The following is a 13,751-nucleotide window of genomic DNA, read 5'->3' as shown; positions in this document are numbered from 1 at the left end:
CTGTCATCCGCTCCCCACCCACCGCCTGAGCCTCCAGCGCCCTCCACCTGCCCTGAGGGAGCCCCGCTTGGCGCCAGCCTGGCCCTGCTCTCCCTTGCACGCCCTGGTCCAGCCCCTCAGGGAACGCTGTCCTGGCTGCAGGCCCAGTGAGGCCCCAGCCGGACGCTCCTCCGCCCTGGGCGCCCACCCGGCCTCCCCTTGTCCTCACCCTGTGTCGTCTGGGCTCCACCCCGCCCCCGCCCCCACCCTCAGTTACAGCTGGACTCCCACAGCTGCACCCAGCTCTTGTCCCTCCTGACCCTGACTCTGCCTGCACTCCACCTCCACTGCTTTCTTGCTCCTTTCTTCTGAAGTCCACGAGGGGAAGGTTCTTTCCATTTCATTCCCAACTTTGCCTGGCACATAGTAGGCAATAATTATGCACTGAATGAAGACACTCATGCAATCACTAAGTGAGCTGAGGGCTTGGAGTCCAGTCCCACGTGCCGTTGCCGAGGCTGCTCTGGGACTGGGTCCCTCGCTGGACACGGAGATACCAGCCACACAATCATGGTCATGGTCATTAGGTGAAAGGAGAATGCACGTTCTCCTTTGGCACCAAGCTGGGGACACCCAGAGCCGCAAGGGTCACAGAGACTGGGCGGTGGCTGGGCAAAGCTCCTTTCACACCCTGGCCTTCAGCCCCAAGGAGAGGACCCTGCCCTCGCGCTTAACCAAGCTGGGCTCCCCGGTGCTGTGTCCATCTCTGAGGGGAGAGGACGTTCAGAGGGCCACGGACCTGCTGAAGAGCCTGAGTCAAGCCTACCCCAGGCCTGGCCTGGTCTCTGCCGTGGCAGTCCCACCTGCAGCAAGGACCAAGGAGTGGACAGTTCCCTGCCCCACCCAGCTTCTCTGAGTAGACAGTTAGCGACCAGACTGGCATGCCATCGCTCACGGAATTCAGAACCCAATGTGAAAACCTATCCACTGGGTCCAGTATGGTGTCTTCCATGGACAATCTCAATTACCAACACTCTGTGCTCCGTCCCATTTGCACACCGAGACTTGACATTTCTTCTTAACTTTTGCGCTGTCACACTGATGCCTCCCCTAGCCTGCCATCAGGGCGCCACACTGACAGTCCTCAGAGTTCAGAGAGCCTACACCCTCCAACCCCTCGGGACACTTGGAGGTCCAGCCAGCTGCCTAGAACTCTCGTCCTTCTGGTCTGTGCACGTTCTGAATGGGGAGGATTCACCTGGCCTGTCTTTTCAGAGCTGTCCTTGGAAATGCAGTCCAGCCTGGTCTGGCGTGTCCCTGGGGGCCCTGCTCTGCGGGCCCCAGCTGGCCAGGCGCCTGGAGCACACAGGCCTGGAGCAGGCCGAAGGTGACCAACCTTCGCAAGCGCTCGTGGGCGGGGAGCTGGGTGATTCCCAGGAAGGGGAGAGTGGGAGGGCGCTGGCCTGTGGCCCTGGGGCCAGCAGGTCCTTCTCTGGGATCCTACCTCGCCATCCGCAGAAGGCGCTGACTGATGTGCCCCAGTGCTCCTTCCCGTCACCCTCTGGAGTGGGGCACGGGAATGGGACTGGGTGCTCCTCTGCCGGTCCCCGAGGTGTCTTCCCAAGAGGACACTGGCAAGGCCTCTGAGCCTTAACTCCTGGCTGCCACCCCAGTGATGGTAGAGCTGGACTGCTGCAGCCCGGGGTCTCTGGACGGTGACTGGCCCTCCGGCTTCCACTGTCTTCTCCTTGTCTTCCTGGAGTGGATCCTTCCTCTCTCTGGAGGGCCTCACACGGCTCTTCTGTGCAGGGGGAGACTACCTCAAGTGCTCTGCGCTGGTCACACTATGCCACGTGGGCAGGGCCCGGTGCCTACTCGAGGGCTGTCAGGAGTGGGCTTCCCCCCGGCTGCTGCCCAGCACACCCACGGGTGGCTCCTGAGTGACAGGGAGCTGGTGCTTGCAAGTGGCCTGTGATGTCCTCTGAGCCTTCCTGTGTATGGAGACCGATGGTGGGGGGCCTCAGGACACCCCACCCAGGCCTGCAATCATGAAGGGATTAAGAGAGCCTCAGAAGCAGGGTCCCTCTCCCTGGCCCTGCCTCTGTCCCTGAAGGGAGTCACAGGTCCTCCTGAGAGGGGCCCTCTCTGTCCCAGGGAAGGTGCAGCCCGGTCCTCAGCAGGCCTTGCTGAGGCCCTGCTGGCTCCCATGGTCACACCGTGTGCTGCCCTATTTCCCACGACCGTCCACCCCTTGCCAGGCCTGCCATCCAATACTTCAGGTTGAGCAGCTTCTTTGGGTCTCCACCTCCTATCAAGGCTCCTGTGTCATGGAGACCTCTCCCTGTGGCCGCCTGCTCTTGCTCACTGCCCTTTGGTATCGGCCTGAGTCATGAGCCCAGGCGGGGTAGCCCTTAGGTTCCACGGGTGGTTCCCTGAGGCTCCGAACCCCTCCCTCAGGTGCAGGGCTGTTCAGAGGAGGACAGGAGTTCCTGGGGTCAGGCTGCTTCTCCCGGGGGCCCCTCCCCACAGGGGGTGTGGGGGCCCCTGGGGTGTGGGCCTGGGGTGTGCTCTGGGCAGTTGGCAGCATCTCTTTGCCAGAGTTTCCGTGTCCTGTGCTTTTGAACACCTGGTATTTGAAGGCAATCGTTCCCTCGTAGCCAGCCTCTGGGTCACCTCAGCCAACTGTCCCCGGGAAGCGCCTTGATTCAGGATGAGCGCATAAGGAAGGGTGCACGGGGTGTCTGCAGCCCACGTGGTCTCCCCTGGTCTCCTGGGTGGGCTCCGCTTCTTCCTGCTGATCCACCCTCAACACATTGACTTAAAACAACAGTGAAGCCGTTTCCAGGAGCCCACGGCCATGCCAGCCGCTTGGAATATGATAAGAAATGGTGCCGGGTGCGAGTCTCTGACTCCTCCTCCGCAAGCCCAGGGCAGGGCTCTCCCTCTGGGTTCTCTGCAGCCACTCGGCTCCCGCTGACTAGGGAAGTCCTTCAGTGTGAAGCAAAGACTGTCCATGCTAATACACCTTAGTCAGAAAAGGGCTCTGGGTGAGGGCTGTGTCCCTGCTTTGGAGGGGGCCAACACTGGCACCTGGCCCCCACCACTCGGTGGGACTTGCCTCCTGCCCCCACTTGGGGGGCTGCTATTGCTTGTCCTACAGCTGCAGTGGTCAGCTCTTAAGACCAGATGTCATGACGTCGGATGCCAGATGTCCCTTCAGAGCGGGGCACACAGGGGTGTTCTCCAGGATGATGAGGGAACAGAGGGGTCTGAGGACCCGTGCATGGCATGGTTCTGCAGTTCAGGAAATCTGACCAACTCCACTCCCCTGATGGTGTTTCTCTCTTGGAGTCGAAGAGCCCGGTCAATTACACTAGTCACGCGACCATCCTGAGACCGGCTCCTCCTTCCCACTCTCTCCCTTCCCAGGTCTCAGTGCAAAGATTGAGATTAAGGCAGGACCCTGGAAGACCTCTCCTCCGTGGACAGCCTTCTCAATTCCTCCTGACCCGGGGCTCGGGGCTCGGGGCCTGCGCGGTGGAGGGAGGAGCCCCGTTCCCATGGGAGGGTAGAAAGTCCGGCTCTTCACAGACTGTTGGGCAGGTGCCAACTGCTGTCTTGCTCAATCTGCTCCTGGGCATGTGCCAAAACCAACGCTGGGGGAGAAGGCAGATGTCCTGTCCTGGGAGGAGGATGCATGGAGCCACACTCCGCATGTGCAGGCTGAGGACGCGCCCCCAGGGAAGTGTGGGGCTTCCTGCCCGCGGGCTGCGGGAGCCCAACTCCCCTGACTCAAGTCAGCTGGGTGGGCCCTGGATGGGAGCAGAGTGGGTGCCAGGGCTGAGCGGAGCAGAACCCACGTGGCCCTGGTTGTTCCTCCTGCTGTTACGGGGCCGGGGTCTTTGGGGACACTGAGGCAGAGCCAAGACCCCCTTGAGACCCTGATTCTCGCCATCGAGACAGAAAGATTTCAGACTTGTAACTCTGAGTACCAGGCATGAGTTCATTAGAAGGGAGGGGAAAGGGTACCCTCGCAGGGGGTAGTGGGTCCTCTCAGAGAGGAGAGGGACAGGATGCCTCTCCTGCACTCCAGTTTTACTGGGGATCCCAGGGAAGTTTCCAGAGAGTCCTGCCTCAGTCTACCTCTTCACTTTTGACTGACGGCAGGGTGACCTCAGATTCAAGTCTCCACTGCCATGACAACTGTAGGTCACTTTGGGTCATACTGACCACTTCTAATCAGATTCTTAACTATAAATTCTTACAGACTTTATGATTAGGAGTTTAACTAATCTCCCTGAGTTTTGGGATGTGGTCTATGAAAAGTGTCCAGTGGTCTTCCCGTTCAGGGGAACTCAGGCTCCTCTGACCACGTTATTTTGAGTACGTTTCTCCTGCAGATTACAGGTGTTTGTGAGGAATGTGACATGGCCTGGGCTAGGCAGGGAAAGACAGCATGTGGGGGTCAGCAGAGTGGGCCCCGTGTGTGGAATTATCCCCTGAACCTCGTGTCCCCATCTCTGCATCTGTCTGCCCCTGTCACTGGGGCCAACTAGGCAATGTCTTCGGGGTATAGAAGACTGCAGGGCACCCCCGAGCTGCCCCAGCCCTTGTGTGTCCTTGGGAACTGGGGGCATTCGGCCCACTCACATGTTTGGAGGAAGGCCGTGCTGGGTGGTTCTCGAGACTTGTCCAGGTGTGCTGCCCCTCCTGTGTCCTGGACACCATGGGGCCCCAGGGGCCCAGGACCATGCCCAAAGGCTGGATGTAGGAAGGCATCTGCAGCAGGGGAGCAGCTGCTTTGGAGGAGCCTCCGTGTCGTTCTCAGGGAGGAACAATCGTTCCCAGAATTTATTACCCTGAGACTCTCCTGGACTCCCTGGCCTGAGCCGGGCCACCGACCACCCTTGGTGCAATGGAAACCGCAGCAGCTGGCCCTGGGTGGTGGAGAGAACCCTGCTGGGAGCTGCATGTGTCCATCCTGGGCTGAGCCTTGGGGTTCTGCTTCTGGTCTTGCCCTCTCCGTGTTGTGACTGAGCTCTGGGCATCAGAAGGGTCCCTGTCCCACGCTGGAGTCCCAGCTGCCTCTGACATGCTTGTGTGGTATAGCACGCCCGCGAGCGGCTGGCCCTGCAGGTGTTCCACTCGTGGGGAGGCCTGGGCAGCCCCCTGCAGCCCAGTCGCTGGAGAGCACAGCCAGCGCTGGGAGAAAGCCAGCGGCTGTGACTGTCACTGAGGTTTTGTGGTTGTTTCCTGTGGTCACCAATCCGGAAGAGATAACCAACATGAAAGAGCAGCGTCTGCGGCATTCTCATTGAAGACAGAGATACGTTCACGTCTGCAAAGTATAAAAAGGTACCAAGTGGAAAGAGCCACTGGGGCTTGGCTGCCAGAGAAACCCTCCCGGCACCGGCAGCAGTTCCCAGGCTCTGCTTTCCTCTGTGCCCCAGAACTCGCAGGCTTGACCTCTGCAGGGTTCCCACTTAATACCACACCACCAGCTTTCATCCTCCGAGGCTCAGCAGACAGACTCACACCTGCGGATGCGGCCCACAGTGCGCAGAAGTGCCCAACTGTGCGTGTCTGGGCTTGATTTCCAGTGCTGGAGGGATCTGCCTATGCACCGACTGCTTTCCAGGAAGTCTGGTGGCGCCTGCATGGGGGCGTCCCATCTCACTGTCATCCCTGGTTTGCCCACTGGGCATGTCCCCCCAGCTTTGTGGCAGGGTACGGTCCCACTTCATTACAGATGAATGGCATTGACGTGCCGTAGGGGACACTGTATGGACTCCTCACTCTGAGCCTGTGTCAGCTAGACACAGAAGCCCCACTCCAGTCCAGGTACCGAGACAGGGTGACCCCCTGGTCCAGCTGTGCCATTGAGGCCCGAGGGGAAATGTTCTGGGTGGTGCCTGGGAAGGTGGACCACTCCTTAAGTCCTCTTCCACTGGACATTGCCCTGTGTGGACATGACATAGGGTGGGCTACAGCCACCCACTGCCAGGAGGTCTGGCTTCCTGAGGACATCTGGGACCAGCCCTGGAGCTCACCCTGCCCCTCTGGCTGCTTGTGAAAGCACAGTTCCTTACTGAAGAGGGGGGCTTGGGAGCTCTGCTCTCTGGGGCTACTGCCTCCTACCCACATGCCCATGCATGCCTGTTGGTGCTGCGTTCCTCCCTGCCACCTGTCTGCCGGTGATCTTCTGTCCCTTATCACTGCTGGCCTCATGGAGAACCTAGGATCGCTGGGTCGGGAAAGGGTATGCTGCGCCCTCCCTGAAGGTCTTGGAGTGTGCTGACCCCACACTTGCTTAAATGAAGTATTGAAGGAAGAAGGACACTGCTGCAGCAGGTGGACGGCTGTGGGTCCTGGGCCAGCTCTCTCTGGCCTTGAGGACACGGTGGTCAGGGGTCTTCCTTGTGGGACAGGAAGCAGCAGAGTCGCTCAGAGAGCACCAGAGGGGCTCCCAGAGAGGGGCACCCAGGATGTGAGGAGGGGAGGGAGCCTTCTCTCTCCTCAAGAAGCCACTGGGGCCCCCTGAGCTCTCCCTCTGAGAGCAGGGATGGGCTTGGAGTGGTCTCCCTGTGGGGTTTGGCAGTAGTTCAGGAATTCTGGCTTCAGTGGGCAGGAGCAGCAGGACCCTGGCTGGGTGCCTGAGGTGGGCTCTGGGCCAGCCTGAGCTGTGGCTGTCCCCTCCCAGGAGGCACACGACGGGAGTCCTGGGGGAGTCTTCTGGTACCTCAGGCTGGGAGGGAGACAATCGTCCCGCAGGGTGGAGAACTGTAGCAGAAGCGGTGGCCACCCAGTGCCACTCACCAGGAACACACCCAGGCTGCAGAGTATTCAGACACAGAGGAGCTGGAGTCCTGGGTCACGGCCAGGGGAGTTGCAGGCCTGACTGTCATCTCAGAGGCCACCACAGTGGGGCCCCGTGCAGTGTGAGAGCTGGGAGAGGAGGCTCAGCCTCTGCAAGCCACCCACATGCCCACCTGGGTACCACCTGCTTGGTCCCAGGCTTCAGGGGGCTCAACTCTGCCCTTTGCCCTGGCAGCCTGGTGACCTGCATTGGGGGAGTCAGGTTCCTGCAGCCGTGATCTGTGCCTGCTGGGGGTTGGGGCTTTGACCAGTGCACCCCGGAGGTCAAGCCTTGAGTAGTACCTGATGGGTGGGCCTTGACCAGTGCACCCTGGGGGTGGGGCCTTGACCAGGGCCTGCTGGGGGTTCTAGCAGGCAACGGAAGGAAATGGAGATTCTTTTTGTCCTATGTATGTCTTTGTGCATTCTTTTAGTGTGTAAGCCTTTTTTCTTCTTTATTTTTTATTTTTCAGTACTGGGCACTGAACCCAGGGACACTCTACCATGAACTACATCCCCAGCCCCTTTTTCTTTTTTATTTGAGACAATGTCTCTTCAAGTCTGTCCCAGGCTGGCGCTGAGCTGTGATCCTCCTGCCTCTGGAGTAGCCGGGATTACAGGTTTGCACCACTGCCATGAGCCCTCTTCATGGGTGGTCATGGGTGTTGCCTTAAAGCTTTACGTTGCAAAAGACACAAGGTTGCTAAGGCCATTGTGCTAGCTTGTTAAAACTCTTAGTTGCAGGTGGCCCAATGCCTTCATTTTGTCTATTCATTTTTACGTGGTGCGGAGGATCCGGCCCAGGGCCTCACACGTGCTGGGCGAGTGCGCTACCCCGGAGCCACAGCCCCGGCCCTAGTTTGTTTCTTCACAAACAAGAAAGAAAGGAGTCAAGCTTTCCAGGAGCCCCCCTCAAAGTGCTGGCTGTGGCCCCACGTGTTGACGGGAGGGAGGACTAACTTGGGTCAGTGTGTGCTGAGCACGTGGGTCTTCACGAGTACGAGGGGACTATCTGTACGTAAGAGAAAGGGTTGAAACTTGTGTCCATTTAAGGAAAAATATAAGAGAATCAACTCTACGAGTGGCAAGAAAATACGGTTAAAATTATGGTACAGCAAAACTGTCACAAGAAAAGAGGCGTGTCCCAGAGGGGCCCCAGGAGTTCCCAGAGCACAGGGGGAGTCAACTCAGGACCAGGGGGCTCTTGGCAAACCTGAAGAGTTTCAGCACCAGCCCAAGGCACAGACAGAGCTTCATTTAGGGAGGGAGATGCACATTCACGGGAAATGTGTGAGAGCTGGGAGAGGAGGCTCAGCCCCCGCAAGCCCACTACCACTGGAGTGTGCTGACCCCACACTTGCTTAAAGTGGTCTGAGAGTGAGCAGCAGCCCTGCCTTGAGCTGGGGGCCGGCTGGAGGGGGAGCAGGGTGGAGCGGCACGATTTCCCACCAGTCTTCCCTGCGCTTGCGTATTTCCTTCATTTTATGAGGGCACAGGCCAAGGCCGTGTTGCTCAAGATTCACAGTTGTGCTTTCTCCATCTCGGTGGCTTGTGTGCTTTGTCCCTTACGTTTCAGGATTTCTCTCCTTATCCTAAATCCCCATCTCAGAGTGACTCCAGTTTGATGGAGCTCTGTGATTACAAAGAGAACAGGTTCCCTCACCCGAGGGCACCCATCTTTCTCCCTCTTAATGGGGCGTTTGTGAGCGGCCCGTGCTCCCTTCTCTGCCATGCTCTCTGGTGTTTTATGAGACACGTGTCCTACTTTATGTTACACTACCGCACAGATTTAAGCTTTTCAAAATCATCATTTAATGAGATTGTTGAGCTGTCCTACAAGGTGAACAGGAATGTTTTGGTTTCTAAGAGAAACGTCTGTGATCCTACTTCCTGCCTGCTGCTTCGTGGTCCCCTGGCCGTGTGACTGTGGCCAGCTGAATCTGGGTTCCTATTCCTATTCATCTCTAGCTTGTAGATTTCATTGGAACTCAGCGTCGTAACTGGATTGGGAAATTCTTCAGTCCCTAGGGTCAGCAATTCTGTGGAGCCCCCTGTACATCCCAGCTCACTTTTGCTTCCATCTCCATCAGCGGGATGTATTTTCAAGTAAAATGGCTCAGGAAGCACATACTGAGGGACTCTTTGCACATTTGCAGGATTCCTTTTGTTTGTAGCAGCGTCCACTTCCTGCTTTGAGTCCAGCCCTTGCTGCTCTCCACTAGAATGCATTTTTATAAGGACATGTCTCTTCCTCTCCTCCTCTCTCCTGATCCTCCCTGATCCCAGGGGAAACAGCATCCCCTTTCTCCCTCATCCTAGCCTGAGTTGTCTGTCCTGAGCATAGGCCCACCGCAGGAACGAAGTGACCCAGAGGTGCCAGAAGATCTTGAATCTCCTCTTTCAAAGCCCCTGTTCCTGCTGAGGGCAGAATCATGGCCCTGTGCTTCTCCTTCGCTAGCAAAGCAACGAACCTTCTTTTTCTTTTTTCTGAAAACCATGTCCTTGTTATTGGATTGGCATCAGGGACAAGGACTGAGTTTTGTTAACAGTTTTGACAAAAGTCTCCTTCTCTGATCAAAGGGCAAGAGTGTAACTTTAAGTGGACAGCCTGTCTCACACATGGGTTTGAGATTTGAGACCCACAGGTTTTTCTCAGACTCTGTGCTGTGCCATTTTTTCCTACCATGTGCTGCTGGTGTGGGAAGCAGAGAACATTTTAGTTCGTATTTCTTTGTGAGTATATTTCTTTCTCAATTCTTATAACATTTTGACTGCACCCTGACCTATGCTTAAGGGGGACTTTCAAAGGCCAGGCAGGATGCACTCGTGTCATTATTCAAAAGTCCTAATTTGAATATCCTCATTTGAAAATCCTAATCTCGATGTCCTTCGGGAGACAAAATCACAGACACTGGGCTCGAAGCAAGGCATCTCCGTGTGCTTACGGCTCTTAAGCAGAAGGTTGAGAACAGCCCCCGGGTTTTCAGTTCCCTGTGACGTGGACCTGGGGTGGCCCGGGCTTCCTCGGCAGGGTGCACACAGAGGAAGGTGGTGCTGGGCCCCAGGCCCGCCTTCTTGGTGGAGGTCTGTGGGTTGCTGAGAGGAAGTAGGTGGTGCCCTCGGCTGCAAGTCAGAAACTCTGACTCAAGCTGGCTTCAAAATAAGAGGAAACGTCACCTCACACAGCAGGAAACGGGAAGTGCAGGGCAGGTGTGGCCGTGGGGATGAATCATGCCCTTAACAATGGCAGAAAGCTGGGCCTGAGTGGGAGCTTGGGCCCCTCCTGGCCTCCCAGCTGTCAGAGGCTGAGAGCAGCAACGGGGGGCCCTGGCTCGCCCCGGCTGCCGCAGAAGACCAGGCCCAGCCAAGGACACTTGGACCTGTTTAAGCCTTTCCTCTCCCAGCACAGGACGTCCTTCCCAGAGGGGGGGACCGGCACTGGGACTCGCCCACTGCAGCCCCACCAGTGTGGAGCTCGCCAGGAAGGCAGATGCCAGGCTGGCTGCAGACCAACCCTGGGCCTCTCCAGGGATCTGCGTTTGGAGGAGGCCTCTGGGGTGTCCAACCTGACCTGCCAGTGCTGGGAGCCCCCTGCCCCGGCTGATCAGGTCCAGCCCTGTGGCTGGGGAGGAAACCCCGAGGACGGTGGGATCTGAGCAGAGCAGGGTCCTGTCAGCAGGAAGCAGGGCTCCTACTGGAATGAGGCACGTTGCCCACACTTCCTCCCCTGGGTTCTGGCTGGAGCGGAAGAGAGAAAGGAGCCACATGGAGATTCTTAACATGCAAGGGCCTCGTAGTCCCCGAGGCGTAGGACCTGGGAGCCCAACTGGCCTTGGGAATCGAGACGGTACACAAATTCAGGGCTTCCAAAGTCTCCCAATTCTAGGACTCAGGGCTGCTTCAAAGGTGACTGACTCCACACAGCAGTGCATCCCATCCACACAGCACAGCTGTGGGCGATGCCCAGAGGAGGACCACAGACTGGACAATGCCTGTTACTCACAGCAGGAGCAGGGAAAGCGGAAGGGGTGTGGTGCTCCTGCGCTGGAGAGAGGCTGCATGCCCGGCAGAGGGACGCGGCCAGTGGAGGAGTTCTCTCCTGCCCTCCCCCCCTGCACTGTCCCTCGCCTCTGCCTCCCTCCTGGTGGCTCTGCCTGGCCCTCCTTCTGCATGGCCACCTGGAGGCCTGCTAGCTGGTCAGACTCCCCAGAGGCTCTGGTGGGCCCGACAGAGGCTGAGCCAGGGTCTCTGGTGGAGCAGTTCCCACCCCGCCTGCTGACCAGCCTGTAGCCCTCTGTCTGGAATGGCCCAGGGCCCTGGGGTCGGTCATCTGGTCTCCACGAGTGGGCAGGCGGGGTGCAGGTCTCAGTCCCAGCCTGGCCAGGGCCCCTCGTCTCCGACCTCTCAATATCCTCATCTAGAAGAGAAGTGGAAGTAGTAACTATCTCATGGTGGTGCCTGGGCACCAGATTCAACAGTGACCCCTGGGCAGTTGAGCCTGGCAAGAGCCTCACAGCTTCACACTGACCTCCCTGCTGCGGTTCCTGGGATGGGTGCAGGTAGGTGTGGCCCTGGAGGAACCCGGAGCCTGCTCCCTCGACCTCCCCAGCCTCGGGGGCCAGAGGAACCACACGGTGTTTTGGTTCAAGTTATCGAAAACACGTTGCTCTCAGCGCTGGGCCTTGTTTTAAGGAGTTTCCTGCCCCGTTGGCCGGCTTGTTGCTCAGGAAGAAGCTGGAGCGCCAGATGGCAGGGTAAGACGGGCCTGGAGCCGATGGAAGAGGGACGCACTGGTCACCTTGGAGGGGCCGCCTTGGAGCTGCCGCGGGAGGCCGTGTGAATGTTCCTGGGCCCCTGTGGCCTCTGACCTCACCAGGTGGAGTTCTCCTGCTCTTCATCCATCCGAGGACGTGGGTGCACCTACAGATGGCGGAGGCCGAGGGAAGCTGCCGCGGTATCTCGTCAGTCGCTTCTATCGTAAGAAGAAAGTCTCACACACACACCATGATGAGCTAAATCAGTGTGGGACTTCACGGTGCTGTCGTGTGAATAAAAATACCAGGAAAGGCAAGTTCCAACGTGATTCTGTGACAAAACAAGAGCCTCCTTTGCTCAATGCGTCTTCCGTGGCCTGTGCTCCTCGCCCCCAAAATTACAGGCCCGAGAGAGAGGAGGCAGGGCACTGTTCAGCTCCGTGGCAGCAGCAAGCCTGAGGACGGGTCTGGGTAGATAAGCAGAGGGGCTCTGCAGGGGCGTCCGGGCGAGCCCCTTCCTCTGACCAACAGCAGCAGTGTTAAAACTCAGGACTTTACAGGGAACTCTCTTCACTGTTTTTCTCTGTCTGCAAAGTGAGTCTGGTCTAATAAGACTAAACACAGAGAGCGGAGGACACCCAGAGACCAGAGCTTCCCCGCCCCCGTGGGCTGCTGTGCTCCGCACAGGGTCCTAGAGTGCTGGGCACGCCCTTCCTGGTTGCTGCAGCTGTGCTGCATGAGGGCAGAGAGAGAGCTCTCGTGAGGACAGGTTGGGGAGACAGGTGGGCGCTGCTGCTCTTGTCTTAGTAATATGCTCTAGCTGTCTTTCCACACTGGCCCTGTGGATCCATTTTGTTCTTTTTTTAAAATATATTTTTAGTTGTAGTTGGACACAATACCTTTATTTTATTTATTTATTTTTATGTGGTGCTGGGGATCGAACCCAGGGCCTCGCACAAGCCAGACAAGCGCTCTACCCCTGAGCCACAGCCCCTCTATTTTGTTCGTTTAAAAGCTTCCTTGCATGTTTCTACCATTTTTTAAAACCAAACCTCTGCTGATTTGTTTGCGTTCTTCCTAATTTTTGCCGTGTTTTTGAACCACGTGACTGTGTCTCTGGGGGGAGCCTGAGGTGTGAAGGGGGTCGGTCCTGGGAGACACCCCCATGTGGCTCTCCAGCTCCTACTCACTGCCTTCTCCGCCTTCCCGTCAGCCGGGAAGGCTCAGCCGGACCTCAGGAAGCAGGAAGCCTCGGGGGGGGGGCCTGTGAGGGAGCTCTGGGGGCCGTGGCTTTTGCCCAGACCCAGAGTGGTACTAGGGGAAGAAACCCAAAGCTAACTAACACTCTCATGCACACGGCGTGGCCACGAAGCCCGTGCTGGGGGAGGTGCAGGTTCAAGGGCAGACGCGAGTTCTCCTCCATGTTCGGCTCGTTTCTCATAGTAGCCTGGTGAGTGTAAGTGTGCAAACCTGTGTGTGTAAGCAAGGTTTGGACCATCTGAATCCTGACTCCAGGGCAGGAACCAGGTTCCAGCTGGCTGTGCTGAGAACCAGAGGAACCCCAGACTCGTTTCCGGATGCCTCTGTGGCCCAGGGTCTGCCGGCCATGATCCGGCCTCGCAGCCAGTTCTCTGCAGGCTCACCGCCGTCCTCAGGTGCTTGGTGGCCTGACTGCTGGTCATTCAGGTGCTGTCCACCCCTGTCCCTCCGGGGTCGGGAGGTCCTGTGTTTCACAACCATTCTTTTCCTGCTTGTTCTGACAAATTTGTCAGCCTGCTTCACTTAACTCCTGAAACTCCAATGCAGTCCTCCTGGGAAGGACCCGGGGTCCCTTTCTCCTCTCTTCCTCGTTGTCACATTTTATTTCCCTATTTTACACCCTTGTTTTATTGACCACTCTGGGGATGGAACCCAGGGCCCCCCGCTAGGCGAGCCCTCTACCCCTGAGCTGCTCCCCGACCCGTCTAGTCTCAGGTTGGCGAAACCACCCGTCACCACCATGGCCACTGTGCCTTGTCATTGGCTCTTGCTGCCAGTGCTTGCTTACACTCACAGTCTGCACACTTACACTCACAGCTCTGCACACTTACATTCACAGGTTTGCACACTTACACTCACAGTCTGCACACTTACACTCACAGCTCTGCACACTTACACTCACAG

The sequence above is a fragment of the Marmota marmota genome, unplaced genomic scaffold (genome assembly GCF_001458135.2).
Source record: "Marmota marmota marmota unplaced genomic scaffold, marMar, whole genome shotgun sequence".
Taxonomy (NCBI): Eukaryota; Metazoa; Chordata; class Mammalia; order Rodentia; family Sciuridae; genus Marmota; species Marmota marmota.
Note: the sequence above shows the minus strand (reverse complement) of the source record.